Source organism: Lissotriton helveticus, chromosome 3_1 (genome assembly GCF_964261635.1).
Source record: "Lissotriton helveticus chromosome 3_1, aLisHel1.1, whole genome shotgun sequence".
Classification (NCBI taxonomy): Eukaryota; Metazoa; Chordata; class Amphibia; order Caudata; family Salamandridae; genus Lissotriton; species Lissotriton helveticus.
The window spans coordinates 1,213,224,965-1,213,239,155 of record NC_136061.1 but is presented as its reverse complement, the minus strand read 5'-3'; positions in this window follow the sequence as shown (position 1 = coordinate 1,213,239,155).

Below are 14,191 nucleotides of genomic sequence, written 5' to 3'. Positions count from 1 at the left end.
ATTTCGGGCGCGTTTCTGACTCTTGTTCAGAATTCTTTCGGGGTATCCTCGGTTTTCAAACTTCTGGGTAAGGTCCTTAGCCTGGGTTTTATATTCACTGAGTTTGCTGCAATTTCTACGAACCCGCAGAAATTGCCCATATGGCAGGTTCTCCCTCAGGGGTCTCGGATGGAAGCTCTCAAACCGTAGCAGATTGTTCTTTGCCGTCGGTTTGTAATGGGTTTGTGTGGTCAGACTCCCATTTTCCTTCTTAATAGTCAGGTCCAGAAAAACCATTGTGCTGTGGTCTTTTACATACGTAAACCTGAGATGTTCATCGCATGTATTGATCCAGTTGAAGAAGGATATCAAAGCCTCCTCTGTTCCCTTCCAGATGGTCAGCACATCATCAATGTATCTTCTCCATAGTAGAATGTTTGTCCTGTTGGGGTTGGTATCGTTGAGAATGTATTTCTCCTCAAAATCATAGACATAAAGACCTGCCACGCTGGGAGCAAAAGTACTGCCCATAGAAGTCCCCCCAGTTTGTAGGTAGATCTTATCCTCGAACTCGAAATAATTCCTTTTGAGGGCCAGCCTGGCACACTCCAGGATGAAATGTCTGGGGGTTCTTGACCGCCATTCCTCTTTGTCGAGGACTTTTTCCAGTACTTCCAGTGTAGCATCTTGGGGAATGGACGTGTACAGACTCTCGATGTCAAAACTCACCAGGATGGTGTCATTATCCACGGTGAGTTGGTTCAGGAGTTGTAGCAAGCTCTTCGTGTCTTGTAAATACGTACTGGTTTTCTGGAAAAGTTTCTTGAAAAATACATCACAAAAACAGGAAAGAGGTTCAAGGAGAGAGCCCAGACCTGACACTATAGGTCTCCCGGGAGGGGGGATCTTGTTTTTATGCATTTTGGGAAGACTATAAAAGTAAGGTACTCTCCCTTCACTGTTGCACAGAAAATCAGCTTCTTTTTTTGAGATGTACCCCTCTGATTCTCCATACTCAATGAGCGATTTTATCTCGCTCTTCAGATCCTCTGTCGGGTCCAACGGCAGTCTACGGTAGTTGGTCTGGTCAGAAAACAATCTTAAGCATTCTGTATGGTAGGCAGACTTGTCCTGTACTACTACCCCCCCCCCCGCCTTTATCAGCAGGTGTCACCACAATGGTTTCACAGTCTCTCAAATTCTCCAAGGCAATTCTCTTCTGTTTAGTCAGGTTCATAAATTGTTTTTTGGGGTAAGGTTTTCAACCTTGTTAAAGACGGCTTGTTCGAAAGCGATAACTTCCACTGGAATAGTATGTGGTGGAGGCATAAATGTGGATTTTGTCCGGAGACCTGTCTCGTTGGGGTCATCCTCATTGCTCAAATCTGACTTTTTGTCAAAAAAAGCTTTTAGTTTTAACTTCCTAAAGAAGGCAGCAAGCTCACAATGGAGTCTGAATTTATCCAGGTTGGCAGTGGGCACAAAACCAAGGCCTTTGTTCACCACTCTTTCTTCATTCTTTGTCAAGGGTCTAGATGATAAGTTCGTTACTAAGTCCTCCGACTGCTTGGCCCCGCTTAGGGATGTTTGTTCCTGGTTTGATCCGTAATCGGGTCCTCCGATCCCCAGTGCACCTGTTTGCCCTGGTTGCCGTTCTTTTTTTCTACCCCTTCCTCTTCCGCCCCTGTTTAAAAAAGGCGGTCTGTAGGTGTTTGGAGGGTAGAATGGTTGCTGGAATGGTGGTTGCCATCCATACACGGGAAAGCTCGTGGAAGATTGTACGGGCCTGAATAGCCCTGCATTGGCATTGGGTTAAAGGTTGGCCAGTTGCCTTGCATTTTTCCGCATCCTCTCCCTCTTTGCTTCGTATTCCCAGTACTGGATTTTCCGCTGGAATTGAAGGTGTTGTTTGAAGCATTGCTAGAGGCGTCTGAATTATCATCTGCAGCGCACAGCTGCGAGAGTTACACTGAATAGCTACGCTACTATACCTGGCATTTTTTTCTCACAACCATGACCGAAAACCAGGGTCTATCGTATACCTCATGGGTGACTTATCCATCTTTGCGGATGCCAACATAGCACAAAGCATTTCACAGACAACAGATTGGGAGAATCTGACGGAACTAAAAAGGAACAGAATCAGAACAATCCTACATGGTACCATACTCAAACAATACCTCAGCAACAACTTGGCCCCTAGGGGGCGACTAGTTACTAATGCACCCCGTATATTCCTGGAGGATGCCACCTTCCGGAAGGACTGGGCCTCCATAGCGTGGCACTGCACGCACGATTGGATAGTCTTAATTCTAAAAACCGCCCTGAGACTATCTGAGAAAATACAGGTGGAAATCCAACTTGTGGAGGGCCACATAAAAACCACCATCTCTGGGTGTAAGAAAAAACTTGATGAATTGAACAGGGAGATAAATGATTACAAGGACAATTTGACACAGCAGAAAGTGCAGAAATTTCAGAAATATCTGAAGAGATTCTCCATGGTGAAGGCCTACCTGTACTCAGATCCCAAATACGTACCCCCGTCCAAGGCAGATGATAATTCAGATGCCTCTAGCAATGCTTCAAGCAACACCTCCAATTCCAGGGTAAATTCCAGTACTGGGAATACGAAGCAAAGAGGGAGAGGACGTGGAAAAATGCAAGGCAACTGGCCGACCTTTAACCCAATGCCAATGCAGGGCTATTCAGGCCCGTACAATCATCCACCGAGCTTTCCTGTGTATGGATGGCAACCACCACTCCAGCAACCATTCTACCCTCCAAACACCTACAGACCGCCTTTTTTAAACAGGGGCGGAAGAGGAAGGGGCAGAAAAAAGAACGGCAACCAGGGCAACAAGGTGCACTGGGGATCGGAGGAACCGATTACGGATCAAACCAGGAACAAACATCCCCAAGCGGGGCCAAGCAGTCGGAGGACTTAGTAATGAACTTATCATCAAGACCCTTGACCAAGGATGAAGAAAGAGTGCTGAACAAAGGCCTTGCTTTTGTGCCCACTGCAAACCTGGATAAATTCAGACTCCATTGTGAGCTTGCTGCCTTCTTTAGGAAGTTAAAACTAAAAGCTTTTTTTGACAAAAAGTCAGATTTGAGCAATGAGGATGACCCCAACGAGACAGGTCTCCGGACAAAATCCACATTTATGCCTCCACCACATACTATTCCAGTGGAAGTTATCGCTTTCGAACAAGCCGTCTTTAACGAGGTTGAAAACCTTACCCCGAAAAAACAATTTATGAACCTGACTAAACAGGAGAGAATTGCCTCGGAGAATTTGAGAGACTGTGAAACCATTGTGGTGAAACCTGCTGATAAAGGCGGGGGGTAGTAGTACAGGACAAGTCTGCCTACCAGACAGAATGCTTAAGATTGTTATCTGACCAGACCAACTACTGTAGACTGCCGGTGGACCCGACAGAGGATCTGAAGAGCGAGATAAAATAGCTCATTGAGTATGGAGATTCAGAGGGGTACATCTCAAAACAAGAAGCGGATTTTCTATGCAACAGTGAAGGGAGAGTACATTACTTTTATACTCTCCCCAAAATGCATAAAAACAAGATCCCTCCTCCCGGGAGACCTATAGTGTCAGGTCGGGCTCTCTCCTTGAACCTCTTTCCCGTTTTCGTGGTGTATTTTTCAAGACACTGGTCCAGAAAACCAGTATTTATTTACAAGACACGAAGAGCTTGCTACAACTCCTGAACCAACTCACTGTGGATAATGACACCATCCTGGTGAGTTTTGACATCGAGAGTCTGTACACGTCCATTCCCCAAGATGCTACACTGGAAGTACTGGAAAAAGCCCTCAACAAAGAGGAATGGCGGTCAAGAACCCCCAGACATTTCATCCTGGAGTGTGCCAGGCTGGCCCTCAAAAGTAATTATTTCGAGTTCGAGGATAAGATCTACCTACAAACCGGGGGGACTTCTATGGGCAGTACTTTTGCTCCCAGCGTGGCAGGTCTTTATGTCTATGATTTTGAGGAGAAGTACATTCTCAACGATACCAACCCCTACAGGACAAACATCCTACTGTGGAGAAGATACATCGATGATGTGCTGACCATCTGGAAGGGAACAGAGGAGGCTTTGATATCCTTCTTCAACTGGATCAATACATGCGATGAACATCTCAGGTTTACGTATGTAAAAGACCACAGCACAATGTTTTTTTTGGACCTAACTATTAAGAAGGAAAATGGGAGTCTGACCACACAAACCCATTACAAACCGACGTCAAAGAACAATCTGCTATGGTTTGAGAGCTTCCATCCGAGACCCCTGACGGAGAACCTGCCATATGGGCAATTTCTGCGGGTTCGTAGAAATTGCAGCGAACTCAGTGAATATAAAACCCAGGCTAAGGACCTTACCCAGAAGTTGAAAAACCGAGGATACCCCGAAAGAATTCTGAACAAGAGTCAGAAACGCGCCCAAAATCAACCCAGGGACGCACTTTTGGAGAACTCGGTGAGAGAGTCGGAAGAAACTCCGTTAACTTGTGTGACAACTTATAACACGGTTTCAAATGAGGTAACCAGGATCATAGGAAAGCACTGGTCCATACTGAACACAGGCAAAATCACATGGAAAAAACCCCTTTTTTCATATAAAAAGGCAAGGAGTATAAGAGACACGGTGGTCAACACAAGACCCAGGAAACAAACAGTTGAACAAGAAACTGTACTCAAAGCATGGGGTCTACCGAAGGTAACAGGTCACTATAAATGTGGCAATTGCAGTGTTTGCCCGTTTACAACGAACACCAAGACCCTACAGCTGGAACCAGGGAAGACATGGACCATCAGATGGCACACTAACTGCAATAGTGAAAATGTGGTATACAGGATAACATGCCCCTGTAATCTACATTATGTAGGGATGACCAACAGAAAGGTGAAACTACGTATCGGGGAACATAGGAGCACGATCAGGTGCAAAAAAGCAACTACAAAGCTCACAGAACACCGTTACCTGCAAAACATAACCCAGTTTTAACCAACCATCGGCTGTCCTGCTTTGCAGCCACCACATGGGACATTGTCCTACAGCCTTGAGGTCCCCCTTTTTGACAACAACCAACAGATGTCCTACTACGTGGTCGACATAGATGTTATGAAAACTGGAGCTCTGTAATCACGAGCCCGAAGTCAGACACCCTTTGCCACATGATTGTGCATTTATATTGGTGCACGAGTGGGTATTGTGACGTTCTGGTACTTTTTTGCAAAAAAAGTTCAGTTCCGATGGCGTTCCGCCCTCTCCCACCTGTATGTGTTTGTTCCCTGTGCATTGAAAACTCTGTAAGATCCGGGGAACACATACTTTATCTCCCCGTATCTTTTATTGCCACCGGACTAACTTTGTTTGTTCGAGCAAAGTGACAACATGAGCGGGTACCACGGTAACCTCTCTCGTCCCCCGTCACAATCTGCGCTCTTCCCCAAATACATGACGTGTCAGGGAGACGCGCCCAATTCCAATCTCTCTGGGAATGGCATCCTAGTTGATTGGCTGTCATCTCACCACGTGAGATGGGGCGTATTCACCACGCCTTTTCCAGGAAATGCGGAGTCAGTATATCTCTTACCACAGTGGCGGTAGCCAACTGATTCCTCGGGACACCGCTGTGAAACCAAGTAGGTTTTCAAACAGACGAGCAGAAGCCACAAGTAAGTTACTTGCCAACGTTCCCCGATCCCGGCCATGAAAGGATTTCAGACGGAGCCCTGCTCATCATTTCTTTTCACTCTTGTTGTTGTTTTTTCGCGATCCAGGTGAAGTGAATATTTCGCCTCTGGTCCGCGGTTGCCCATGAAGCGGTCGACACGGCTAACTCAGTAAGCTAATGTTTTACATAAATTCTGGGCATAAATGGGCTACAGTTGCAGTGCAGATAATCCGGCATTGTTGATTATCTCGTGTAGCCGGCAGGGTATATGTGAGACATTCCTCCCCCACAACTACCTCGTTGCCCTGCATTTCATGACGTGTTTAGGCACGGTATACATCACCCTTTTTCCTCCTCACAACCCAGCTGCCATGCCAGACTATCACCTCACCTGGCGCTGGGTGCTAGATTTACCTACGCACTTATCGCTAGTATGCACAAAAACACCTACTATCCGTGTTAGGTGGGTCCTAGTACCAGGATGCAATTCCGCGTGGGTAATGATCGTAGCCACCTATCCCACCAGCGACGGCTATGAGCACTATATATATATTTTGTGTCAACCAATGTGTGTCCTTTTTGTACGTGATCCCAACCCCTTTTTTCCTGTATTTTCTTTACAGGTTTTTTCCAGATTGAGGAAAAGACTCATCACAGTTTTTTGTAAATGCCACATGTTTGTGGCTCTTAAAACTTGACCAAGGGCAGGGCGCGCCTTAGCGTGTGCGTACCACCCAGGTCAAAAACCACTGGTCCTGAAGCAAACCTTACAATTGCCTTCAGGGTTGAAACATGTAGACCATTTTTTCTCTTTTCTAATAATTCACATAGCACACTTCGCTATTTTTAAACACACTACACGTCTGAGACACTGCAGCCTACTTAATTAGGCATAGGTGCCACAATTGTTTTTATGGGGGACCAAGCACTCAATAATAAAGTCTTGTAGTGAGTGGTTTTGGCTCCTTTTTAACTCACACATCACCTTGTATTTATTGCACATATAAAAGAAAAAAAGTAACCTGCTCCACTGTAGTCAGGTGTCGCAGCACAGCCTGTTGGCACTCGGCCCTCGGGGTGGGACCCCGATGATGAAGCATGTCACCAACTAGGTTGGTGAGTGAGGGGTCTTTTAAAAGGACATGTTTTGTCCTACGTAAAGTTGGAGCACGCTGTGCTTCTCAGAGCTATAAGCTCTGTTAACAGAGTTCTCTCTGTGATTCCAATAGGGGGTACTCCTCCATTTGTTGTTGTAAACTATATAGGGGACCAGGAGTTCCCACATCACATAGTTGTGGAAACATCTCTCTCTCTCTCTTTTGAATTATAATGCATTAGGCAGCGCACAGCTGCAAGAGTTACACTGAATAGCTACACTACTATACCTGGCATTTTTTTCTCACAACCAGGACCCAAAACCAGGGTCTATCGTATACCTCTGAAGGGGTTGAGGAAATCATGGGTGACTTATCCATCTTTGCGGATGCCAACATAGCACAAAGCATCTCACAGACAACAGATTGGGAGAATCTGACGGAACTAAAAAGGAACAGAATCAGAACAATCCTACATGATACCATACTCAAACAATACCTCAGCAACAACATGGCCCTAAGGGGGCTACTAGTTAGTAATGCACCCCGTACATTCCTGGAGGATGCCACCTTCCGGAAGGACTGGGCCTCCATAGCTTGGCACTGCACGCACGATTGGATAGTCTTAATTCTAAAAACCGCCCTAAGACTATCTGAGAAAATCCAGGTGGAAATCCAACTTGCGGAGGGCCACATAAAAACCACCATCTCTGGGTATAAGAAAAAACATGATGAATTGAACAGGGAGATAAATGAGTACAAGGACAATTTGACACTGCAGAAAGTGCAGAAATTTCAGAAAGATCTGAAGAGATTCTCCATGGTGAAGGCCTACCTGTACTCAGATCACGAATACGTACCCCCGTCCAAGACAGATGATAATTCAGATGCCTCTAGCAATGCTTCAAGCAACACCTCCAATTCCAGCGGAAATTCCAGTACTGGGAATACGAAGCAAAGAGGGAGAGGACTCGGAAAAATGCAAGGCAACTGGCCGACCTTTAACCCAATGCCAATGCAGGGCTATTCAGGCCCGTACAATCATCCACCGAGCTTTCCCGTGTATGGATGGCAACCACCATTCTAGCAACCATTCTACCCTCCAAACACCTACAGACCACCTTTTTTAAACAGGGGCGGAAGAGGAAGGGGCAGAAAAAAGAACGGCAACCAGAGCAACCAGGTGCACTTGGGATCGGAGGACCCGATTATGGATCAAACCAGGAACAAACATTCCCAAGCAGGGCCAAACAGTCGGAGGACTTAGTAACGAACTTATCATCAAGACCCTTGACCAAGGATGAAGAAAGAGTGCTGAACAAAGGCCTTGCTTTTGTGCCCACTGCCAACCTGGATAAATTCAGACTCCATTGTGAGCTTGCTGCCTTCTTTAGGAAGTTAAAACTAAGAGCTTTTTTTGACAAAAAGTCAGATTTGAGCAATGAGGATAACCGCAACGAGATAGGTCTCCGGACAAAATCCACATTTATGCCTCCACCACATACTATTCCAGTGGAAGTTATCGCTTTCGAACAAGCCGTCTTTAACAAGGTTGAAAACCTTACCCCAAAAAACAATTTATGAACCTGACTAAACAGGAGAGAATTGCCTTGGAGAATTTGAGAGACTGTGAAACCATTGTGGTGAAACCTGCTGATAAAGGCGGGGGGGGGGTAGTAGTACAGGACAAGTCTGCCTACCAGACAGAATGCTTAAGATTGTTATCTGACCAGACCAACTACCGTAGACTGCCGGTGGACCCGACAGAGGATCTGAAGAGCGAGATAAAATCGCTCATTGAGTATGGAGAATCAGCGGGGTACATCTCAAAACAAGAAGCTGATTTTCTATTCAACAGTGAAGGGAGAGTTCCTTACTTTTATACTCTCCCTAAAATGCATAAAAACAAGATCCCCCCTCCCGGGAGACCTATAGTGTCAGGTCTGGGCTCTCTCCTTGAACCTTTTTCCCGTTTTTGTGGTTTATTTTTCAAGAAACTGGTCCAGAAAACCAGTACGTATTTACAAGACACGAAGAGCTTGCTACAACTCCTGACCAACTCACCGTGGATAATGACACCATCCTGGTGAGTTTTGACATCGAGAGTCTGTACACGTCCATTCCCCAAGATGCTACACTGGAAGTACTGGAAAAAGCCCTCGACAAAGAGGAATGGCGGTCAAGAACCCCCAGACATTTCATCCTGGAGTGTGCCAGGCTGGCCCTCCAAAGGAATTATTTCGAGTTTGAGGATAAGATCTACCTACAAACCGGGGGGACTTCTATGGGCAGTACTTTTGCTCCCAGCGTGGCAGGTCTTTATGTCTATGATTTTGAGGAGAAGTACATTCTCAAGGATACCAACCCCTACAGGACAAACTTCCTACTATGGAGAAGATACATCGATGATGTGCTGACCATCTGGAAGGGAACAGAGGAGGCTTTGATATCCTTCTTCAACTGGATCAATACATGCGATGAACATCTCAGGTTTACGTATGTAAAAGACCACAGCACAATGTTTTTTCTGGACCTGACTATTAAGAAGGAAAATGGGAGTCTGACCACACGAACCCATTACAAACCGACGGCAAAGAACAATCTGCTACGGTTTGAGAGCTTCCATCCGAGACCCCTGAGGGAGAACCTGCCATATGGGCAATTTCTGCGGGTTCGTAGAAATTGCAGCGAACTCAGTGAATATAAAACCCAGGCTAAGGACCTTACCCAGAAGTTGAAAAACCGAGGATACCCCGAAAGAATTCTGAACAAGAGTCAGAAACGCGCCCGAAATCAACCCAGGGACGCACTTTTGGAGAACTCGGTGAGAGAGTCGGAAGAAACTCCGTTAACCTGTGTGACAACGTATAACACGGTTTCAAATGAGGTAACCAGGATCATAGGAAAGCACTGGTTCATACTGAACACAGGCAAAATGACATGGAAAAAACCCCTTTTTTCATATAAAAAGGCAAGGAGTATAAGAGACACGGTGGTCAACACAAGACCCAGGAAACAAACAGTTGAACAAGAAACTGTACTCAACGCATGGGGTCTACCGAAGGTAACAGGTCACTATAAATGTGGCAATTGCAGTGTTTGCCCGTTTACAATGAACATCAAGACCCTACAGCTGGAACCAGGGAAGACCTGGACCATCAGAGGGCACACTAACTGCAATAGTGAAAATGTGGTATACAGGATAACATGCCCCTGTAATCTACATTATGTAGGGATGACCAATAGAAAGATGAAACTACGTATCGGGGAACATAGGAGCACGATCAGGTGCAAAAAAACAACTACAAAGCTCACAGAACACTATTTATCAGCTGGGCACACCCCCGACGAGTTACAATGGACAGTGATTGAACAGATTAGCCCTGGTAACAATTTGAGCCAACGTTTGTTCGAAAAGGAACAGAGGTGGGTGTACAGACTGTCCACACATAGATCAGGACTGAATGATAACATTCCCTGGAATTCAGTACCGGGACAACAATAAGTACTTGCAGTATATACAAATCACCCCCTGTGTTTAACTAATGGTTCTGTTCACCGTTACCTGCAAAACATAACCCAGTTTTAACCAACCATCGGCTGTCCTGCTTTGCAGCCACCACATGGGACATTGTCCTACAGCCTTGAGGTCCCCCTTTTTGACAACGACCAACAGATGTCCTACTACGTGGTCGACATAAATGTTATGAAAACTGGAGCTCTGTAATCACGAGCCCGAAGTCAGACACCCTTTGCCACATGATTGTGCATTTATGTTGGTGCACAAGTGGTTATTGTGACGTTCTGGTACTTTTTTGCAAAAATAGTTCAGTTCTGAGGGCGTTCCGCCCTCTCCCACCTGTGTGTGTTTGTTCCCTGTGCATTGAAAACTCTGTAAGATCCGGGGAACACATACTTTATCTCCCCGTATCTTTTATTGCAACCGGACTAACTTTGTTTGTTCGAGCAAAGTGACAACATGAGCGGTTACCACGGTAACCTCTCTCGTCCCCGTCACAATCTGCGCCCTTCCCCAAATACATGACGTGTCAGGGAGACGCGCCCAATTCCGATCTCTCTGGGAATGGCATCCTAGTTGATTTGGCTGTCATCTCACCACGTGAGATGGGGCGTATTCACCACGCCTTTTCCAGGAAGTGCGGAGTCAGTATATCTCTTACCACAGTGGCGGTAGCCAGCTGATTCCTCGGGGCACCGCTGTGAAACCAAGTAGGTTTTCAAACAGACGAGCAGAAGCCACAAGTAAGTTACTTGCCAACGTTCCGCGATCCCGGCCATGAACGGATTTCAGACGGAGCCCTGCTCATCATTTCTTTTCTCTCTTGTTGTTGTTTTTTCGCGATCCAGGTGACGTGAATACTTCGCCTCTGGTCCGCGGTTGCCCATGAAGCGGTCGACACGGCTAACTCAGTAAGCTAATGTTTTACATAAATTCTGGGCATAAATGGGCTACAGTTGCAGTGCAGATAATCCGGCATTGTTGATTATGTCGTGTAGCTGGCAGGGTATATGTGAGACATTCCTCCCCCACAACTACCTCGTTGCCCTGCATTTCATGACGTGTTTAGGCACGGTATACATCACCCTTTTTCCTCCTCACAACCCAGCTGCCATGCCAGACTATCACCTCACCTGGCGCTGGGTGCTAGATTTACGTACGCACTGATCGCTAGTATGCACAAAAATACCTACTATCCGTTTTAGGTGGGTCCTGGTACCAGGATGCAATTCGGCGTGGGTAATGATCGTAGCCACCTATCCCACCAGTGACGGCTATGAGCACTATATATATTTTGTGTCAACCAATGTGTGTCCTTTTTGTACGTGATCCCAACCCCTTTTTTCCTGTATTTTCTTTACAGGTTTTTTCCAGATTGAGGAAAAGACTCATCACAGTTTTTTGTAAAGGCCACAAGTTTGTGGCTCTTAAAACTTGACCGAGGGCAGGGCGCGCCTTAGCGTGTGCGTACCACCCAGGTCAAAAACCACTGGTCCTGAAGAAAACCTTACAATTACCTTCAGGTTTGAAACATGTAGACCATTTTTTCTCTTTTCTAATAATTCACATAGCACACTTCGCTATTTTTAAACACACTACACGTCTGAGACACCGCAGCCTACTTAATTAGGCATAGGTGCCACAATTGTTTTTATGGGGGACCAAGCACTCAAGAAAAAAGTCTTGTAGTGAGTGGTTTTGGCTCCTTTTTAACTCACACATCACCTTGTATTTATTGCACATATAAAAGAAAAAAGTAACCCGCTCCACTGTAGTCAGGTGTCGCAGCACACCCTGTTGGCACTCGGCCCTCGGGGTGGGACCCCGATGATGAAGCATGTCACTAACTAGTTTGGTGAGTGAGGGGTCTTTTAAAAGGACATGTTTTGTCCTACGTAAAGTTGGAGCACGCTGTGCTTCTCAGACCTATAAGCTCTGTTAACAGAGTTCTCTCTGTGATTCCAATAGGGGGTACTCCTCCATTTGTTGTTGTAAACTATATAGTGGACCAGGAGTTCCCACCTCACATAGTTGTGGAAACATCTCACTCTCTCTTTTGATTTATAATGCATTAGGCAGCGAAAGCTGCAAGAGTTACACTGAATAGCTACACTACTATACCTGGCATTTTTTTCTCACAACCATGACCCAAAACCAGGGTCTATCGTATTCCTCGGAAGAGGTTGTGGAAATCATGGGTGACTTATCCATCTTTGCGGGTGCCAACATAGCACAAAGCATCTCACAGACAACAGATTGGGAGAATCTGACAGAACTAAAAAGGAACAGAATCAGAACAATCCTACATGATACCATACTCAAACAATACCTCAGCAACAACATGGCCCTTAGGGGGCTACTAGTTACTAATGCACCCCGTACATTCCTGGAGGATGCCACCTTCCGGAAGGACTGGGCCTCCATAGCGTGGCACTGCACGCACGATTGGATAGTCTTAATTCTAAAAACCGCCCTGAGACTATCTGAGAAAATCCAGGTGGAAATCCAACTTGCGGAGGGCCACATAAAACTTGATGAATTGAACAGGGAGATAAATGAGTACAAGGACAATTTGACACAGCAGAAAGTGCAGAAATTTCAGAAATATCTGAAGAGATTCTCCATGGTGAAGGCCTACCTGTACTCAGATCCCGAATACATACCCCCGTCCAAGGCAGATGATAATTCAGACGCCTCTAGCAATGCTTCAAGCAACACCTCCAAATCCAGCGGAAATTCCAGTACTGGGAATACGAAGCAAAGAGGGAGAGGCCGCGGAAAAATGCAAGGCAACTGGCCGACCTTTAACCCAATGCAAATGCAGGGCTATTCAGGCCCGTACAATCATCCACCGAGCTTTCCCGTGTATGGATGGCAACCACCATTCCAGCTACCATTCTACCCTCCAAACACCTACAGACCGCCTTTTTTAAACAGGGGCGGAAGAGGAAGGGGCAAAAAAAAGAACAGCAACCAGGTGCACTTGGGATCGGAGGACCCGATTACGGATCAAACCAGGAACAAACATCCCCAAGCGAGGCCAAGCAGTCGGAGGACTTAGTAACAAACTTATCATCAAGACCCTTGACCAAGGATGAAGAAAGAGTGCTGAACAAAGGCCTTGCTTTTGTGCCCACTGCCAACCTGGATAAATTCAGACTCCATTGTGAGCTTGCTGCCTTCTTTAGGAAGTTAAAACTAAAAGCTTTTTTTGACAAAAAGTCTGATTTGAACAATGAGGATGACCGCAACGAGACAGGCCTCCGGACAAAATCCACATTTATGCCTCCACCACATACTATTCCAGTGGAAGTTATTGCTTTTGAACAAGCCGTCTTTAACGAGGTTGAAAACCTTACCCCAAAAAAACAATTTATGAACCTGACTAAACAGGAGAGAATTGCCTTGGAGAATTTGAGTGACTGTGAAACCATTGTGGTGAAACCTGCTGATAAAGGCGGGGGGTAGTAGTACAGGACAAGTCTGCCTACCAGACAGAATGCTTAAGATTGTCATCTGACCAGACCAACTACCGTAGACTGCCGGTGGACCCGGCAGAGGATCTGAAGAGCGAGATAAAATCGCTCGTTGAGTATGGAGAATCAGAGGGGTACATCTCAAAACAAGAAGCTGATTTTCTATTCAACAGTGAAGGGAGAGTTCCTTACTTTTATACTCTCCCTAAAATGCATAAAAACAAGATCCCCCCTCCTGGGAGACCTATAGTGTCAGGTCTGGGCTCTCTCCTTGAACCTCTTTCCCGTTTTTGTGGTATATTTTTCAAGAAACTGGTACAGAAAACCAGTACGTATTTACAAGACACGAAGAGCTTGCTACAACTCCTGACCAACTCACCGTGGATAATGACACCATCCTGGTGAGGTTTGACATCGAG